This window comes from Ambystoma mexicanum, chromosome 14 (genome assembly GCF_040938575.1).
Source record: "Ambystoma mexicanum isolate Mex_15411 chromosome 14, UKY_AmexF1_1, whole genome shotgun sequence".
In the NCBI taxonomy this organism is placed as follows: domain Eukaryota; kingdom Metazoa; phylum Chordata; class Amphibia; order Caudata; family Ambystomatidae; genus Ambystoma; species Ambystoma mexicanum.
The window spans coordinates 102767914-102786496 of NC_090940.1; the positions used below are offsets into that span (position 1 = coordinate 102767914).

Here is an 18583-nt window from a genome sequence, read left to right on the forward strand (position 1 = left end):
GGACGTAGAGCCAGGCCTGGCCCCCTGACCCCACCACCCCCGGCTCGGCCCCACCATGAAATCTCTGGCTCCCCCACCTCTATGTTCGAAGGCGGCAGCCAAGTTTAGTTTCAGGGTGCCAGAAAGTTATCTCCCCTATTTTGAGATAACTACACTGACTTCCTTCGGGCACCAGAAGTAGTTTAGTGTATACACCTCCTTCTTTCGCTCCACTCACTGTCGAATAACTGCGCGCAACCGGCGGCTATCAGTGAAATCCTCTGTCATTGGTAGCACATGGACAGGTAGACTTGTCAAAGTGAAATCAAACAAACATGGGTTGCACTGCAATCCTTTGTGGGAACCCCAAAGAAATCCCCCTAAGAGACAAAGTTTATGAAACCACCTTGAGAGCCCCAGCACATTAAGCAGATACAAGCGTGCATGGCGAGGTGCCACTACTCGACCAGCCTTGCGCTGCCGTTTGCTTTTAGGGCTTTAGTGATATCCATTCAAAGTTTAGGGGTTCTCTGCTATAAAACTACACTTCACAGTGCTTTCTGCACATTCGTGTAAGAATTTGTCTACAGATCTAGAATATAAAAAACTGAGCATACTGCAGTGTCAAGCATGCATTACATTTGGGGCCGTTTCCCACTGCACATTAAAAAAAAGACAAACCAAAGAATTTAATGAAAACAGGGAACACAGAGGAGATTTTCCGAAGCCCGTTTTTATTAGAGTTGAGATCTGTCAAAATAGAAGGGCACGCACATGAAAGGGCAGCCAAGTTTTCTTCAGGAGACCATGTGCACGTGTCCTCGTTGTGATCTTACAAGGCCCAGTGTCTAGACATCAATACCTCTTACACCACTACTCAGGCGGCGGCTTATTTCTCAGGAAGCCACAAGCAAATGCCCATCTAGGTCATTGCAATCTGCATTCCGCGCTAGCACGCTCTAACCTGGGAGCATACATGAAATCCAGCAGGCCAATTCATCCAGGTTTGCAATTGATCAATTTTCAGTGTTCATACTTTTACAGTCTAATCAATACAGAGCAGGAAACAGCAAGTCATATGCTCTGTACCCCAGGGGTGAAAACACAGGTGCACACTTCCCAAACAAAGCCCGTTGCCGAATCCTTCAACTTTGCTTCAACAGTAAAAAAAAAAATGGTGTTACGATTAACAATGGGAAATGAAACAAACATTAAATATATGAACTTACCAGGTCCAAATGGGGAAAACCCTTCGACAGAGTTGGGTTGTTAAAAATGACAAAGGGCAGAGCTGATCTTTATTTTTAGAATAAAAAACCATCTGTAACAAATATCTGTCTTTATTTTACATAAGTGCCTTTTTTTAAAAAAAATCACTTAAGCTTCACAAAATTCAGTCTTCTTTTCAAAGTAAAATGCATAAAACAAAATAGTGTGCAAGCTTAGCACGGGGGATCGTTTTCGGTTTTAAATACTGAAATAAATATAATATTTCACATCTTTGTTTTTCTCTGTAGTCTCCTCCGTGTTTCAGTCTTTTCAATTGAATGCTCAATTCCAGTTTGTTCTGGATTTTTCACAAAAAGAAAAACTCAAATAAAACCAGTGAATGAAAAAAGTGAAAAGAAGCGGGCACAGGCATTTTCTTCATATTGCACATGCTCGTGGCATCTCAAGGGGTCAGTGGATTTCACGGGCATCCAGGATTATATGCCTGGGCAAAGGCGCTGTACAGAAGGAAAAAGGATACTTGAATTCCCATCTGAATTGGTTTTCCTGGGGAGCGCTGGAGTCCATGACTGGAAGAGAAATGCAACAATTACTACAAGTTTAAAAAACTGATTTCATGCCATCTGTTTCTCGTCTTTAATCAAACGTGCAACTGTAAATACATTTAAGTTCTGAACAAAAATCCTATCTATTGCCAGAACTGATCGACTGCAAAAGACATTGAAAATGATGCATTGGAACAAAACCCAAAGGACCCATGTAGGAAGGTGTTTGAGAGTTTATAAGGATGTCCAGAGGAATTAAATCACAGGAAGACTACTTGCAAACACAATCTCCCCAAGGCTATTCCCCCAAAGCGATTTTAAGAAATAACCTTGGCGTCCTTTTCAGAATTCCTTGGAGATGGTGCTGATGGAGGGCATTTTTGTTAACCAAGAAGGTGCGTAACATCAGAGATGGGTCCAAAATCTACAGAATCTGCTATACATAGATCCTGGCGGGCATGGACTGCCACGTGCATGATTTAGAGGTTGGCAAAATAGGCTTAAGCCTCCTTTGGCCAACTCTGCTAGGTTTGTCAAATTGGTCGAACGGGCTACCACCAGATGTGCCAGCATTTCACTCTGCCTCCAGCCCACCTCTACATCCCTTCCACATTACCAAACTGAGCTACTGAAACCACTGGTCGATTAAGTATTCTGCCCATATGATGCCAAACAGGGACCATCTATCCCTTTAGGATCTACAATAAAAATGGGCAGTGTAATCCACTGGCTGAATAACATTTGTGTGCCTCTGCACAGGTGGGGTCTTGGCATAGGGAGGACTAAAGGAAGCAATCTCCTTAATTGAGACCCTTGCTGCCATAAACAGAACCACAACGAAAGAGGTGGCATTCGGTTCATAGCGGTTGTTTTCATCTTACATTAAGAGGACTCTGGAAAGTGTGTTGGCCACTATTGTGTGCATGTTATGCAAACAAGCCATGGAATGGCCCATGTGGTATTTCAACAACCCTCATATTTGTGTCTTGTTCATGCTGCCTACAGTAACAAAAAGTGTAAGACATTACTGTGAACATGCAAGCAACATGTATAATGCACTTCTACTTCATGGAAGGAAACAAGGATTTCGATTCATAGTGAAAGCCCACACTGCGTTAATCCACATGTTTATAGGGCAGTGAAGCCTTCACCTTCACTACATTGGCTTTTGCTCATCTGTCATAAGGAAACTGACATGTCCTCCAGGCTGTCAGTAGTAGGAAACATTAGTTCCCTTAGTCTTGTTACATAGTTATCACTTTTGGTAACTTTTAATCATTGTACAATGCATATGACAATGGAGTACAAAGGGGTACACTATTTCTTTTTACCATAGACTAACACTCAGGGGATTTTCTGTTATTCTAGGTGTGCCTACGCTTACCATTGAGAGTCTGGTCTTCCCTTTTGGGAGAGACACTGTTCCACCTTTAGGTTTCATGATTACAACGCCCTCAGCATACGGTCGTGCAAAAATCTCCGTAACAATAAGCTTCACATTCTATGGAAGATCCAGCTGAACACAATTCCACATTGGCTACACCTCACAGGGAAGGGGTATGCATCCGTTGGCTCACCAAACATTTGAGACCGACTTCCACGATCCTGCAACACCGACTATATTGGCTAGAGCTGAGGGAAGTTGTAGTCCAAATGGTCCGGAGATCCAAAGGTTGCGGATTGAATTTGACACACAGCAAACTCTCAATGGAGAAACCCACCGTGTGTGCCTCAAACTCAAAAGAAACTAAAAGTATACGTGTTTCTCAGAAGATTGCAAGCCTCAACTGCTGTGCTTTCTGGAAATCTTGCTGGACGCCATGATCCCATCCTTAGAGAGGTGAGGTCACTGGCACAGACGCATCTGGCAGCCTGGAGACCTGTAGATAGCCCTAAACTCCCAACCAATGCCTAGACTAAAGCAACCAGTCAAGAAACAAGGAATCACTCGTAGAGTCTCTCCAATTTATTTTATTGTAATTTATTTGTTTATTTATAGCCGTAGCCCGAGGGCACCAGGGTGCACTTATTCACATAAAACAACAGTCACGGGACAACAGGAAGCAGGTATGGGTGAGGGGTCAAAGTTACTGGAAGAGGAGAGTCTTCAGTGTTGTCTTAAAAGTTCTGATGTTCGTGTCCGAATGCATAGTAGCAGGGAGGTCATTAAACATTTTGGCTGAGCAGATTGCAAAGGATCGACTAAGTCCGTTGATCTTTTGAAAGGGGGGCAAGTAACAAGCTTGGCGTTTGTTGATCTAAGAGATGGTAAGGGTTCATACCACGAGGTGGTTGATTTCAGGTAGCTGGGGAATTTCCCATAAAGGCACTTGTGTAGTATAGTAGCCGCTTTAAATAGACACCTAGCCGTGATGGGGAGCCAATGTAGGTCCCGCCAGTAGGTCAAAATGTGTCACTTTCTCAAGACTTCTTTGACATTCTGGACGGTTTGTAGTCTCTGGATACTCTTTTTGTCAGCACCAACTAATAGCGCACTACAGTAATCTATTCTGGATAGAATCATTGCCCATGTGATTGTGGCCGAGTTGTCCTCAGTAAGATACTGGCGAATGGTCCTGAGCAGTTTGAGATGATATGCACAGTATTTTGTGACCAGGCTCACATGGGATTCTGCGCTCAAGGCACAATCGGCTTGCATACCGATTGCTTTGATTTTTTTTTACTTGGATATTATAAGCCTGGATGGAGACAGATTGGTAACAGTCAGTAAGTTTAGCTCTTGCTCTCCGTCCGTACTTCGAATATAGCCCGCATTGTTCGGGCATAAAAGACACTCCGTGACTAAAAGGGTGTGTCTAGGCTATCGTATTCGGGTTGGCTACGTCCCGGTAGCAATTTACGCAAGGGGTGTGTTGGGCTTTGCCCAATAGGGCCGTATAGCAACAGTTTCCAAACACTGAGCATTCGCTCACAAGGAGGGTGTCATCACGCCTCCCTCAGTATATTAACACGAAGCGACAGCTACAGACTTGTGCTGCCAGACCTTCGCGTGAAATCTTTCAGAGAGGCTGCAGTGTTCTATACGCAGCGTCAACGCCTCCATTGCTGAGGGTAAGTGAATAGGTTTTAACTTTGGTTAGACAGATATTTACTTCAGTGCATTCACGAGCACTCGCAATACTGGTTTCAGCTTAATTGAAATAGGGCTTTTTTCACGTTCTTCAGTCAGATTCAGAACTGACGTGTTTACACTCGTGAAACGGAATTTCATTGTATTCAAGCTTGTAGTGAAAGGGATGTTTTATCCACTTCGGCAGGTTTTCGCTCCCACCACTGGAACTAATTATTGTTTACGGATGGGGCACCTACAATTTGCACTTGAAGGAAGCGTTTCCTGGCATTCTACATTTCAGCGAAAAATTTAAAAGCTTGACTAAAGTAAGCATTTCTTTTATTCTTTTCCATGTTCCTTCCTGTGGTTGCCTCAATAACGCACCACTTTAACAAAAAAATCCCTTTATTTATCCTTCTTCTTTCTTCTCTTCTTTTCTTTTCTGATGATTTTTTATCAGAAGATATTACCCCCTTGTGGATGGACCTGGCACCCTTAACTTCAGGACTTCATTTTCTTCCGGACTGGAAGACTTTGTCCACCATCAGGTATATACAGGCCTGTTAATGTCCATACATCTTGTTAGGAAGCAGAAATATCTATCTATATAACTTGATTTATTAGTTTTTCTGACTTGGAGTGTGTATCTTTGGTCCCTCACTAGACACTGTTGCCCATGCTTGACACCGAGGTGACTTTGACGTCCAGAAACTCTGTCTTGAAGAATTTTCCCCCCACATTTATTTTGGGTAAGGTTCCTCTTCAGGCCAGAACTATTGAGTAGTCTTTAGTAAATAATAATTTAGTAATAATTGTTTAGATAACTTGGCAATCTGAGATTTTCATTTAAGAAGTATACAGAAAGTTATACCCCTTTTTTTGAATATTGTTTTTTTTCTTTTTAATATTGAATTTATATGTTTTGTCTGCTTCCCTGCAGGGATTATTATTATTATTATTACTGACTCTGCCCCGAGGAAGGCGTTTCTTTAACATCAGTGGCCTTACAGGTGGCTCGCCGAAACGTAAATGTGGGATTTTTTCGGCTTGAACATCAACCTAGTTCCAAGCATCATTTCTTTGAATCCCTCTCTTTTTAAACATTGTGAAAAGTTTACGTTAGCAGACCTGTACAAGTGAATTTACACTTTTGCATAAACAAATTGAATTGAATGTTTTTCTCTTTTATATATATTTTTTGTCTTTATTTGAATGTTAAACCATGGCAAATTTGTTAATGTACACCCAGGCTTATGTGTTTGGAATGTTTATTTCTCACTGTAAATTTCATGTTACTTCAACATCATAATTTCTCTTTTCTATTTTTTGTGAAATAAAAAAAAAAAAATAAAAAAAAATAATAATTTTTGTTGGTATTAAATTTCTATTTGATTATCTTAGTTTGCTTCAAGGTAGAATAATTAGGATATCTCTTTTTGGATACCATGTAAATTAGGAGTACGGTCTATTAATTTATTTTTTTACAGCTTTTGAATTTCTTTGTGTGATTAGCTCTTGCTAGGGAGCATCCAAAGATGAGAGGCTCAGTTTTGCCCTTGTTCAGGCACATCCAATTATCTGCCATAGAGGCGTCCAATAGAGGCGTCCACTAAGGAATACATCACTCACCGTAATCGTATTTCTGATGCTTGTATCTGCTTAGATTCACATGCTCCGCATAGGCCGACATCTAGTGGAAGCTGCAGAGTAGTAAGTTGCTGTTTTCGAAATTCAAAAAGGGACATTGACAGGGCGTGCCAGTAATACTATCCCCAGTGAGATGTCCGCTGTACCCATGATCCCTCACGCGTTGAGGTTCCTTAGATTGTTTTTCTTCTGACATGAGGTAGCATGAGTGTGATGTGAGTACAGTTGTATCCAAGCAGATATATGTAGAAGCTCATATAACATCTATGCACCTTCTCTCAGGGGGGAAGGGTGGGCACATGTGAATCTAAGCAGATACAAGCACCAGAAATACGATTACGGTGAGTAATGTATTCCTTCTGTTGCTTGTGTAATCTGCTTAGATCACATGCTATGCATAGATTAGCGAGCAGTGTTATGAGAAGGTGGTGGATGGTGAGAAGGAGTAGTGGCAAATAGATGTTTTAGAACCACTTGTCCCACCTGTGTATCTGTCTTGGAATGTGTGTCAATGCAGAAGTGCTGAGTGAGGGTGTGAACTGAGCTCCATGTAGCTGCTTTGCAAATGCTGTCTAAGGGGATGTTTGCAATAAAGGCCAAAGTAGCCCCAGTGCCCCGTGTGGAGTGAGCTCTTGGTGTAGAAGGCAGTGCCTTGTTTGATAATGAATAGCATAATTGTATACATTTGACTATCCATCTGGAGATGGCTCTTTTGGAAACGCGCTCTCCTTGTCTACCTGTAGCCATAGAGAGAAACAGTTGATCAGTCTTCCTAAACTGTTTGGTTTTATCTACGTAGTGGAGAACCACCCTCCTCACGTCTAGTGTGTGGAGTTTGACCACAGCTGAGCTAGCTGGTTTCTGAAAGAAGGCTGGAAGCTCAATTGATTAGTTTACATGGAACTTGGAAATTAATTTAGGGGAGAACCTAGGGTGAGTCCGTAAAACCAATTTGTCTTTATGGATGATAAAGAAAGGGTCCTGCACTGACAAGGCTTGGAGTTCGCTGACGCTTCTTATGGAAGTAATAGCCACTACGAAGGCAGTTTTATAGGTAATGTGTTTAAAAGTAACTTGATGCAAAGGCTCGAAGGGAGGGCGCATGAGTTTTGTTAGCACTACATTTAGATCCCAGCCTGGTGGGGGATTAGAGATTGGAGGGTGTAGTCTCTTTACTCCCTCCATGAACACTTTAATGACTGGCACTTTCCACCATGAGACTTTGCTTTGAGAGGTGGTGTAGGCTGATAAAGCTGCTAGGTGGACTTTTAAAGAAGTAAAGACCAACCCTGAATCCAACAAGTGGAGAATGTATGTTAGAATGTGTGATGGAGGACATTCTATTGGGTTGATTTGTTTAGATTGGCACCAAATGATGAATCTCTTCCACTTGAGGAAATAACAGTGTCTGTTGTTTGGTTTCCGTGCTTCCTTTAGGATATCCATACACCGTTGTGGAAGATTGAGATGTCCGAAATCTATGACTTCAGGAGCCATGCTCCCAAGTTCAAAGAGTGAGGTTGTGGGTGTATCGTTGTCCCCCCGTGTTGAGTCAACAGGTTGACCTGGTACGGGAGCTTGATGGGATCGCACATCCCCAGCTTGCGCAGATGTGTATACCACGGTTGTCTCGCCCGTATAGGAGCAACTAGGAAGAGTGTCATCTGATCTCTGTGTTTCTTGTTCACTATTCTGCTGATTAATGGAGTCGGGGGGAAAAGTATAAGCAAATTTCCCTGACCAGCTCATCCATAGGGCGCTCCCCTTGGAGTCTGGTTGGGGGAACCTGGATGCAAAGTCTGGGCATTGCTTGTTTTCTATTGTAGCGAACACGTCTAGAGAGGGGTAGCCCAATTGAGAGAAGATGTGGTCTACCACATCTGTGTGTAGTTGCCACTGGTGTTCTTCTGGCAGAGGATCTCTGCTGAGAGAGTCCGCTAAAGAGTACCCCTGGAACATGTTGAGAGGACAGGGACATCCCTTATTTGAGTGCCCACCTCCATATTTTCGGAGCCAGTTTGGACAGATTTGGAGAGTGTGTACCTCCCTGTTTGTTGACATAAACCATTGCGGTGGTGCTATCTGTCAGGACTTGTACCCACTGGTTTGTTAAGTGGTTCTGGAAAGCTTGCAGTGCTTTGAAGTTCGCCAATAATTCTAGTAGGTTGTTGTGGTTCTGTTCAGTAACTTGTGACCACAGGCCGAGTGCTGTGTGGTGAAGGTAGTGGGCCCCCCACCCGGAAGGTGACGCATCTGTTGTGACGACCACTAGTGCTTCCGGTTCGTAGAAGGGTTTCCGCATGAGCAGATTTTCCCTTGACCACCAGTGTAGGTTTTGAATCAGTGTCGGCGAAACAACCACTAGATCGTCCCACTGACCACTTGCCTGAGACCATTGTTTCGCCAACCATTCCTGCTTTGGTCGCATGCACAGGCGCGCGTGGGGGACCAGGTAAATGCACAATGCCATCATGCCTAGCAGATCCATAGCTTTGCGTACGCGTATCTGGAGACCGGCTTGATACTGGTGTATTTGCCGAAGCATGTTTTGTATTCTTTCCATGGATGGGAAAGCTAAGCCTGTCTTTGTATTTAACACAGCTCCTAGGAACTGTTTTGATGTGTTTGGTACCAGACTTGACTTTTTCTCGTTTATTGAGAAGCCCAATTGGAAGAGAAGGTCTATGGTTCTTTGCATGTTTATCTAGCAAAGATGGTAGGATTCTCCCGTGATCAGCCAGTCATCCAGGTAGGGGTACACTGGGATTGCCTCCCTGTGAAGGTGCGCCGCCACCACTGCCAGTACCTTGGTGAACACCGTTGGAGCCGAGGCTATCTGAACTGGTAGTGCTGGTCTGCTACTTTGAATCGCAAGAATCTTCTGTGCGCTGGGAACATTGAAATATGAAAATATGCATCTTTCATGTCCAATGTTGCCATGTAATCCCCCCGTTTTAACAGAGGGATTACTTCTTATAGCGTTGACATGCAGAATTTTTGTGTCTTGACAAATTTGTTTGCAGGGCGCAGGTCTAATACTGGGCGCATGGTCAGATCTTTCTTTGGAACAAGGAAGTACGTTGAATAAATACCCTTGTTTACCTTATTGTACGGCACGATTTCGATGGCGTCCTTGAGGAGTAAAGCTTCGACTTCCACCACCAAGTTGAGTTGTTCCTCTCTTGACGGTCTTTTCTGGCGCGGGGGAGGTTTGATGGGATTCCCTGGAGTTCTATGCAGTAACTTCCCGCTACCGTCGATAACACCCACTTGTCTGATGTTATTCTCTCCCAATGCGTGGGTGAAGTGTGAAATTCGTCCCCCGACTGGGGAGGCATGGGAGGGGACTAATAGCGGGGCATCATTGCTTGGAGGGTGTTCCTCCACCTCTGGTGGGGGAAACTCTTCCCTTTCTGCGACCTCAGCGCTGTCCCCTTGGATAACCCTGGGATGCCTGTTGGTTATTGCTCCATGAGGAACCCTGGCTTTGACTATAGCCGGTGCCTCGTTGTGCGTTTTGTCCACAAAAATGCTGAAAATGATTGCCTCCTCATTGGCTTGTTTGTTTGTTAGCTAGTTGGCCAAGGGACTTGAGTGTTTCGTATTCATCCTTGGCTGACTTCACTGCATCCTCAACTGCCTTTCCAAATAAAACATTAGGCTCAACAGGCATGTTGAGCAGGGTAGCCTGTGTCTCTAATTTGAATCCAGACTGCCTAAGCCAGGCATGGCGTTTGAGGATGATGGCCTCAACAATAACGCGTCCAGCGTTATCTGCTGCATTGAAATTGTTCTTGAGTAGGACGCTTGCCGTTGCTCTGCCTTCAGCAGGCACAAGGGAGAGCTTAGATTTGAGTGGTTCCAGCGCTGATTCTGCAAGGGCCGTAACTTCATCCCACTTAGTACAGTCATAGCTTGTTAGCAAGGTGGAGTTATTAGCAATTCGAGCCTGATAAGCCGCCGAAGATGCTATTATTCTTCCCATTGTATACAGTTTTTTACTCTCCTTGTTCGGAGGAGCTTCGGAGGAGGCCGAGGGGGTACACGCTCTCTTCCAGGTAGTGGTAATTACTAGAGAGTCTGGTTTAAGTTGGCCCTTTATGTACAAAGGGTCAGAAGGTGCTGGGCGGAAAAGCTTCTAGGGTTTACCGCCCTAGTCTGATTAGGCATTTCTAGAGAAGGTTGAATCCTTCTCTGTACCGACTTGAATAAGGGGATACATTGAGTTGCCAGTTTTTTGTCCCCCAAAATGCTTTCAGCAAAATCCTTATCTTGCTGGATTTCCTGTGTCTCGATACCAAAATGTTCAGCAGCCCTGAGAAGTATGTCGTTAAACAAGAGCTAGTTGTCTACTGGGGAATTGGGTAAGGGAGGGTCCTGCGGGATTGGAGAGTCCATGGCAAAGACTACTTACTCAGTGTCAGCCTGATTGTCCCCTTCACGGACGTTGTCAACCCCGACGTCATCATCATAATAGGTATTTTCGTCTGGGTACTCATCAGCTCCTACATCTAGGTCGTAAAGGCCAGTGGAGAAGCGTGGTGCCTTGTGGACTGGTTCTTCATACAGTTCCTCCGGGGGCGAGATCTCTTTTCTGATGGGTGTGTAGACAAACAGGACTGAGAGGCCACAGGTGAAGCCTTAGAGCTTGACGCCTGGGTAGTGGGAGACATGTTTGCTAGGCTTTGAAGAGCCTGGGAGTGTTCTTCGAAAAAAATTTGCAAGAAAGGTCATATGTTTCATAACTCTATCTATATCACAGGCAGACCAGTTTGCTGAACTGGGGATAATCCCTGGGTAGGTAAAGGCAGGGGTGGGGGGGAAGGTAGGCTAGTGTATAACTCCTCCTCCTCTATGATAGGATTAGGCTCATCCGCCTCTATAGGATCAGGGATGTCCTGTGTAGGAATCCTATCAGGTTCCGGCTCTTCCCTAGGTTTGTCCCTTTTATCTTGCCTGTCTGTGTTCCTGTCTTTGTGAGAGGAATCCCTGGATTTATGTTTCTTCCTATGATCTGTGATCTTAGAAGCTGACTTTTTAGAGCTAGAGACCGTAGTAGGGGCCTTGGGGACATGTTTCACCACTGGACGGGACAGGCCCGACTCTCTGGGCTTTTCTCTGGGTGTGGTTCACGTTTCGACTTCGGGAACGGCTTGCATGGCATCCCTTGATGTCGGAAGGCCCGGGAGAGGGAGTTTTATGCCCGGCGTCTTTTGACTTAGCGGGCTTGTCATGAGGCAGCCGCTCGGGGTGCCCAGAGGACCGTGAATCTGAAGATTTTCCCTTAGACGTCGGCTCTCGGCGTGTGACACTCACATTGCTGAGGGGTATGTGCTTGGTGTGGGGGAGTGTGGTGCCTTTGCCATCAGGTGTCCTCCCCACAACAGGATTGCCGGCCTGTCTGCTAGGGTCGGGGGCTTGCACTGGGGAACACGGAGGTTCCCCGTCACCCTCGCCATCCGAGAGGACGGCGTCGCTACCGTCGCTGGAAGCTCCTTCGACGTCCATGGTGGCCTCGGCGTGCATGGCGTGATGGGCCCAAATGAGCCTCGTTGTGGTCCCGATTCAAGCAAAGGTTACACACCCTGTGATTGTTGACCCACGTGTACTTTTTATTGCAGGACAGGCAGAATTTAAATGGCGTACGTTCCATATTAGGGGTAGGCAGCTGGGTGAACCAGGGAAGGGGTGGGAAAATACATGTTGTTATGACCACCCCCCACTCTCCCTACTGTAAGGTATAGGCCCGGTGGGCCTTCTGAGGCCAGGTGGTTCCGTCGAGATCTCTGTTCGACAGCGAAAAGGCACTGCGCTTATATGCGACCGCTTACGATGGCGGAAAAAAACAATCTGAGGGACCTCGACGCGTGAGGGATCATGGGTACAGCGGATGTCACAATAGTATTACTGGCACGCCCTGTCGACATTGACCAGCTGGGTGTCATCTGCCTAGTTTGTCCAAAATACTCCAGATTCTTCTAGGAGGCTGCATAGGGATACGATATAAAGGTTGAACAAAATCAGGGACATATACGCTCCTTGTGTCACCCCACAGGTGGGAAGAGTGGGGTCCGCAGAGGCCTCCCCCCAACAGACTCTCGATTGTCTGCCTAAGGAAGGAGTGAATCCACTTGCATGTCATTTCAGAACAGTGGCAAGTATCCTTTAAGGTGTGTAAAAGTTGCTCGGGGTCCAGTAAATCGAAAGCAGCCGATAAGTCTAGTAGGACTAGAAGGCCGGAATTGCCCTGGTCTATAATGCTCAGCATGTGGGTTTCGAGATCAATAAGGGCCATCTATGTACTATGAGTAGGGTGGAAACTGGATTGTCTCGGTTGTAATATATTGATGGATTCAATGTAAGGCTGGATCTGGCGAGTCGCTTCTTTATCGAAGGCCTTCAAGAAAAAATTGCAGTTGGTGATGGGCCTTAGGTTTGCTACATCGTTGTGATCCAGTCCTGTTTTTTTTTTATAGGAGGGGCGTGACAGTGACATTTTTGATGCAGTCTGTGACTGTGTTCGTGCGGAAGGCAGCATTGACAAATCTTGCGAGAAATGGGGAGAAGATAACCTTATTTTCTAGGATCATTTTCGCGGGGGATCACATTATCTGGGCCAGCCGATGGGCGCATAGAGCTCATGGTAGTCAGCATTTTGAGGCTGGTCACTTGGGTAAAGCTGAAGGCAATGCAACCTTCTGTTAAAGACAAAGTTTGGGGGGCAGGGGGAGAAATGGTCTGAGAAGGCGACCTCAGTGAGTTTAGACGTGTGGTGATCTTTTCTTGGATTTTGTCCTTTGCCTTAAGTATTTTTCCTTGAAAAGCTAATTGTATTCTAGTGCAGTCTGCGTTAGAGGGTGTGAATGCCGTCAATTGGGCTTTGGGTTTTTCAAGAAGCATTAGTAGTTCAAATAGTTTCTTTGGTTTATTATTTGCCTCCGAAATCTGTTTATTGCAGAAGTTATTTTTCGACTCAGTGATCACACCCTTGTAGGTTTTCTCAAGGGTCTTCCATGCATTCTTATTGTGAGACGATGGGCATTTAAGCCAAAGCGCAGATGGAGGCAGTCTGCAGCCCTCCATCACCACATCAATGCCTCCATCTGACCAGCCCGATTTACACTGTACGCTACAATCTGTACCTCTGCTCCTGTGGCTTTAAGGTGTACTTAAAATCCAAAATCAGACCTGTTGCTCCACAATGCCAGGAACTGTGGTACTCACCTGACATCACTCCGGCAGCCGCAGTCCCTAAATGTAGCACAGCAACTGACATCTCAAAGTTGGAAACAGCCAGAGATCAGACTGCAAGGTGCCTGCAATTATGACAATCCTTGTACAGAAGCCCACATGACCTTCTAGAGCACAGGGAAACTGAGCAATTGGCAGTACAAACTTCTACAATAACTGTTGCCACCCTGCACTTGAAGGAAGAGGTGGTACTTTTGCCAGGAAGTGTGCATAGCAAGTTCATGTTTCCGTGTCTGATTGGGCTGCCAAAAGAGTCCGTAAACCCTGTGGGATATAATGGATGTTGTAGCAGATGAGAAGCAGCTGTGAGGCTCACCATGGCAACTCCCGACGTGCAGGTTGCCAAATTGTTGTTTATCTGTTGGGAATAGGGGGAGCTAGGAGTGCTTTGAAGGAGCATTGACTGGTCTTGGCTAAGGTGGCGTTTGCTCGTGCACCTCCTCATCAATTCTGGTGAGAAAGAAACTGTGCTGTGAGCATGTGGACTACTGGCATTGACACCAAGGGAAGAGAGAGTTTTATGAACTGAGTCTTGTACACTTGTGCGACTTTCCTTTGAAATTGCCTCAGTGTTGAGAGACCACAGCTTGCTGATGTTTTCTTCATTACGGCCCTTCGGGTGCGGTAGGATGGCTTAGGCATCCTTGTTTGATGGTCTCTGGAGTGGGTTCCTCCTGCTCGCATAGGGTGTGGGGGGCTACTGTGCCCCAATGCTGCACACCATTAATTGCAGACCTTCCGCATTGCACATCGTCCTTTTGTGGGCCCTTGACTGTGGGAATGATCCGGACATCTGGGACCCATTTGAATCCTGGTGGAAACCTGGGCTTTGACTCTGTTGCAGACCTGCAGCATTTGAAGGCCCCTATAGGGTGGTTCTTTCCACTGGTCCTACTCTTTCAGCCTAGCTTTTGATGACTGCACTTGTTATTTTCGTGACCTTTCTTTTTCCACTCTCGTAAATTGGATCCATTAATCCACAGGCACCCTTAGGTTTTCTATTCTCTTGTTTTCTATTTCTATAAAACCTGTTCATTGCTATGAAGCCTTCGAGGCAATTCTCTGTCCAGTGTATTCTTGAGAAAAATAGAAGAAATTGAACTTTGCAGCATCAAGAATCCATCCTGCGTGACTAATCACAAACCCACTGTTAGGGAGATTAAGACGTTTTATGCGTAATCCCCTCTCCTAGTTAGACCCCCAGCACTTGTTGCTGCAATTCTGGATCTTTTTCTTTCTCTCCTGAATGAGCGGAGCCTTTTTCCCCTCATTAATTCTTATTTTCTCTGACTTTTGGGAACTCTGTTCTCCCTCTTTTACTTTGTTCTATGAGGTCCTGCTTTCCTCCATATCTCTTTAAGGCATCTGTCTGACACTTTTGCAGCACACAGCACCCCCTGTGCAGTGTTGCTGGGAACCCTTTGGGTTCTCCTTTGAGAATCTTTCATTTTCCCTAGGGACAACTGTTCTTAAGGAAAGCGGGATACTTTGTATCCTTCCTAAAAGTAACTTAGGAGAGATTAGCACACACCATCCTACATGGAGTGCTAAAGAAGAGGATACCTAGTATCCCCCTTCTCTCTGCTCCTGCGACTTTCTGGTCACAGTGACAACCCTATAGTTATGGCTGGTGGCAGTGGACGTGTTCTAACACCTATATGGTGGCTCCTTTCTTTTTTCACCATTTCTAGTTGTCCTTTATGAGCCCTTCTTCTATTATTCAGCGAGGGGAAGGTCTCTGTGTGAGTTTGCCTCATGTGGAAAACTTGGGCGTCCCCGCCTAGGCTCCAGTGTGTCTGCAGGGACAGGAAGGATGGGAGGAGTTTGACACTCCCCTATCCTTTGTTTGCAAGAGTGCCTGAATGGAACCAGTTCCCACTGTTGTCAGGCTGTCCTGATTGGACAGCCACCCACCCTTTCAGTAAACTGCAGGGAGAGTTTGCAGAGGAATGAAGGGGAAATCCTGATAAAAGGTGAGGTTGCTGAGGCAGAAGGCAAGTCGACCACTGGAACAGAGGATCCGAAGCTGAAGACGACCAGAGACGTCTGCAGACCCTTCCAGTAATTGTGAAGCGACCACTGCTGGCCTAATCCCGTTTTCTTATCGACAGAGGAGCCCTGAAGAGGACGACTCCTTCCCTTTGGCTGGTGGGACCAACCAGCTACAAGACGAACTGCAGATCGTGCCATCCCCTGAGGTGCTGTGACCTTCCAGGGCTGCAAACAGCGAATACCAGGGGCCCTCTGACCCATTTTCAGAGCAACGTCTTTGCGTAGATGAATCCGCCCAAAACTTTGGTGAGCGCCAGGTGGACCCCCAGAGGCACGATCACACTGATCCAAGTCTCCTTACCAAGGCGAGGACTGCAGAATCGAGGAAGATCGACCGGGCGATAACCATCCATTGTTGGAACTGATAAAATGTTGCCAAAATTGCAGAGCGACGTGCAAAACTAAAGAAATCCTTGCTGAGGATCCTTGCTCGCGACTGCTGCTGTGACATCCCACTCAGAATCCTTCCTTTCATCACCAGACTGAGGAATTAACCACCCTAAGGTACTGTGGAGCTCAAGGGAGAACTTACCTTAAGCCGAATAGTTGCTCCAGTGTGGCTGGAGTACAATACCAGATGTTTTGGTGTCCACCTACTCCTCTTGCCTAGGCTGAATAGCTTGTGCTCTTCTTGCGAGTTCTTTGCAGGGTCCCTATACATTGTGTTATCTTGCTAAAGCATATTATCTAAGTGACTAATGAACTTTGCCTTTATTGGTGCTGCATGAGACATTTGCTTCCCTCCTACACTGCCTTTGATGAACTCTTGAATAGTTAGGGATTGGACTGCCAAAGCATTAGAAACCTTGAAAAGTGTTACTAGAAAGTAAATTACTGCAAAAGTGTTGAATAACCCTACTTTTCTTCCTACGGGCTATGTCTGAAGTGACTTTAGTAGATTAATGAAACTGTAATTTCTCTAACAAATCAGGGTGCGCGTTGCTACCATTAATACGGTAGAACTGTTATTAGTGTCATTTCCTGTAACAATTGTAAGCGCAAGCAATTATTATTGAAGCAGTCACCTATGAAAAGTTTTGTTAATAATTCCTGTGTGTGTTGGTTAGTCTAAATAAGTATTATCAACCTCTCCTTATGCATATAAGAATAGATGTATATTTTAATATAATTGTCAATGTGTAAGAGTTTCTTTGGACTATTGTTTTGACTGGGTTCAGTGTACTTACCCGCAGCTCACATCCTCCTCCAAAGATGAGCATGGCTGCTCTGCCTTTCGTACAGCCTTAAGAGTTGGGGGCCTGTACACCAAGGAATAGTTTTATAGATTCTTACCTCCAAGTGGATTTTAGGAAACGGCCCCAACACCTACTGTTTTTTATTTTTGTGTTTCCTGTGAGACAAGTAAACACGGGTTGCGCAACGATTTCTCCAGTCAAGCCTCTCTAGTGGCACGTGACTGAGCTGAGCTCCAGTGAACAAATTTCGACTTACACCGCAAGATGACCTTTTTCTCAATGATTTGCAGCGAACAAACCTGTAACCTTGAACTGTACACCGGTTCCTTTGCAACGCCCTTTAGTACATGTGCATACTTTTATTTACATTTAAGATAAGAAACTATGTGTGTTCTACTTCCTGAAAGTGTTAGCATCTTTTCCTGTAATCTCGTCCACCTCACTCCAAGCTGACAGCTTGGCAGTCATTGCTCGTCCAGTGCTTTCAACAGCTGAGCCAAGGGAGGCCATCATAGGTCACAAGCAGGGTCAGTAGCGGAAAACCATGATGATCCAACTCAACTAGCTCTAGCGCCTTGCATGGCAACCCTTGCCATTTCACAGAACACCTTGGCTATAATGTTGTAACAAACATGCAGAGCTCTTTTAAAAGGGTCAATGCTCTTCCATCGTGTCAGGATTATTCCTATAGATGCCAAGCCGAGCCACATGAAGTAAAGAAGAGAATCGAAGGATTTGGAAAAGCAAACCAATAAACGGAAGGAATTACTATTCAGATCATATAATGAGATCCTAGGCTTACAGTATTTCTACTATTGCAGTGGTGAACTGTTATCAAAGGTCTATGTAATACAATGTTGTGATATTGTTAGGGAGATTTAACAGTTTTATGCCTAACCCCCCTCCTTGTGAGACCCCCCCAGTACTCTTTGCTGGACTTCTGGGCCTTTTTCCTGTTCTCCTGAATGAGGGGAGTCTTTGTCCCCTCATTCATTCTTTTTGCTCTGACCATGGGAACCCTGTTCATTATATTTCTTCTTTATTTAATGGACACATCCTTTCCTCCATATTTGTTTAAGGCTTCTGTTTCACTTTTGCAGCACACAGAACCCTTTGTGCAGTGTTGCTGGCATCCCTTATTTTCCTTACGAAATACTGTTCTCAAAGTTAGAAGGATACTTTTTCTTCTTCTTAGCTTTTCCTTTTGAGAAATCAGCACACACCACACTATGCAGAGTGCTGAGTAGTTACCGAGTACCCCTTTTCTCTCAGCTCCTGTAACATTCATGTTACAATAACAATCCTATAGTTCTGGCTGGTGGCAGTGGGCGTGTTCTACTGACCTTTGCACTATTTTTGCTTGCAGGCTGTCTGCACAGATGCGGCTGTGCACAGAGGGGTCACCTTTGTTCCAATATGGTGGCTTCTTTCTTTTTTCATGAAAAACATGGATGGGTTGCCCTAGACGTCCAATGGCAGAAAGGGCAAAATCTTCTAAACACAAAGTCATAGGGAGCCTAACACTGGGGCAAAGGAAAGAACCATTGGTCATAATTCTGTATCCGATTCTTCTTAGATCAGGGATTTTACTTTCATTATCCCATTTACCA

At 45.1% G+C, this 18583-nt stretch overlaps 1 protein-coding gene across 6 annotated transcripts in view; it reads right to left on the minus strand.

The window, feature by feature from the left end:
- DPF3 (double PHD fingers 3) overlaps positions 1 to 18583 on the minus strand; it is a 773243-nt gene that overhangs the window by 8916 nt on the left and 745744 nt on the right. For 2 of the 6 annotated variants that reach the window (XR_011283929.1, XR_011283928.1), the window contains one exon: positions 693 to 1778. The exons of the other annotated variants lie outside the window; for them this stretch is intronic. The gene's annotated coding sequence lies outside the window, so the exon portion shown is untranslated. Of the gene's footprint in view, positions 1 to 692; positions 1779 to 18583 lie in introns of those variants that run through there. 6 annotated transcript variants of the gene reach the window in all.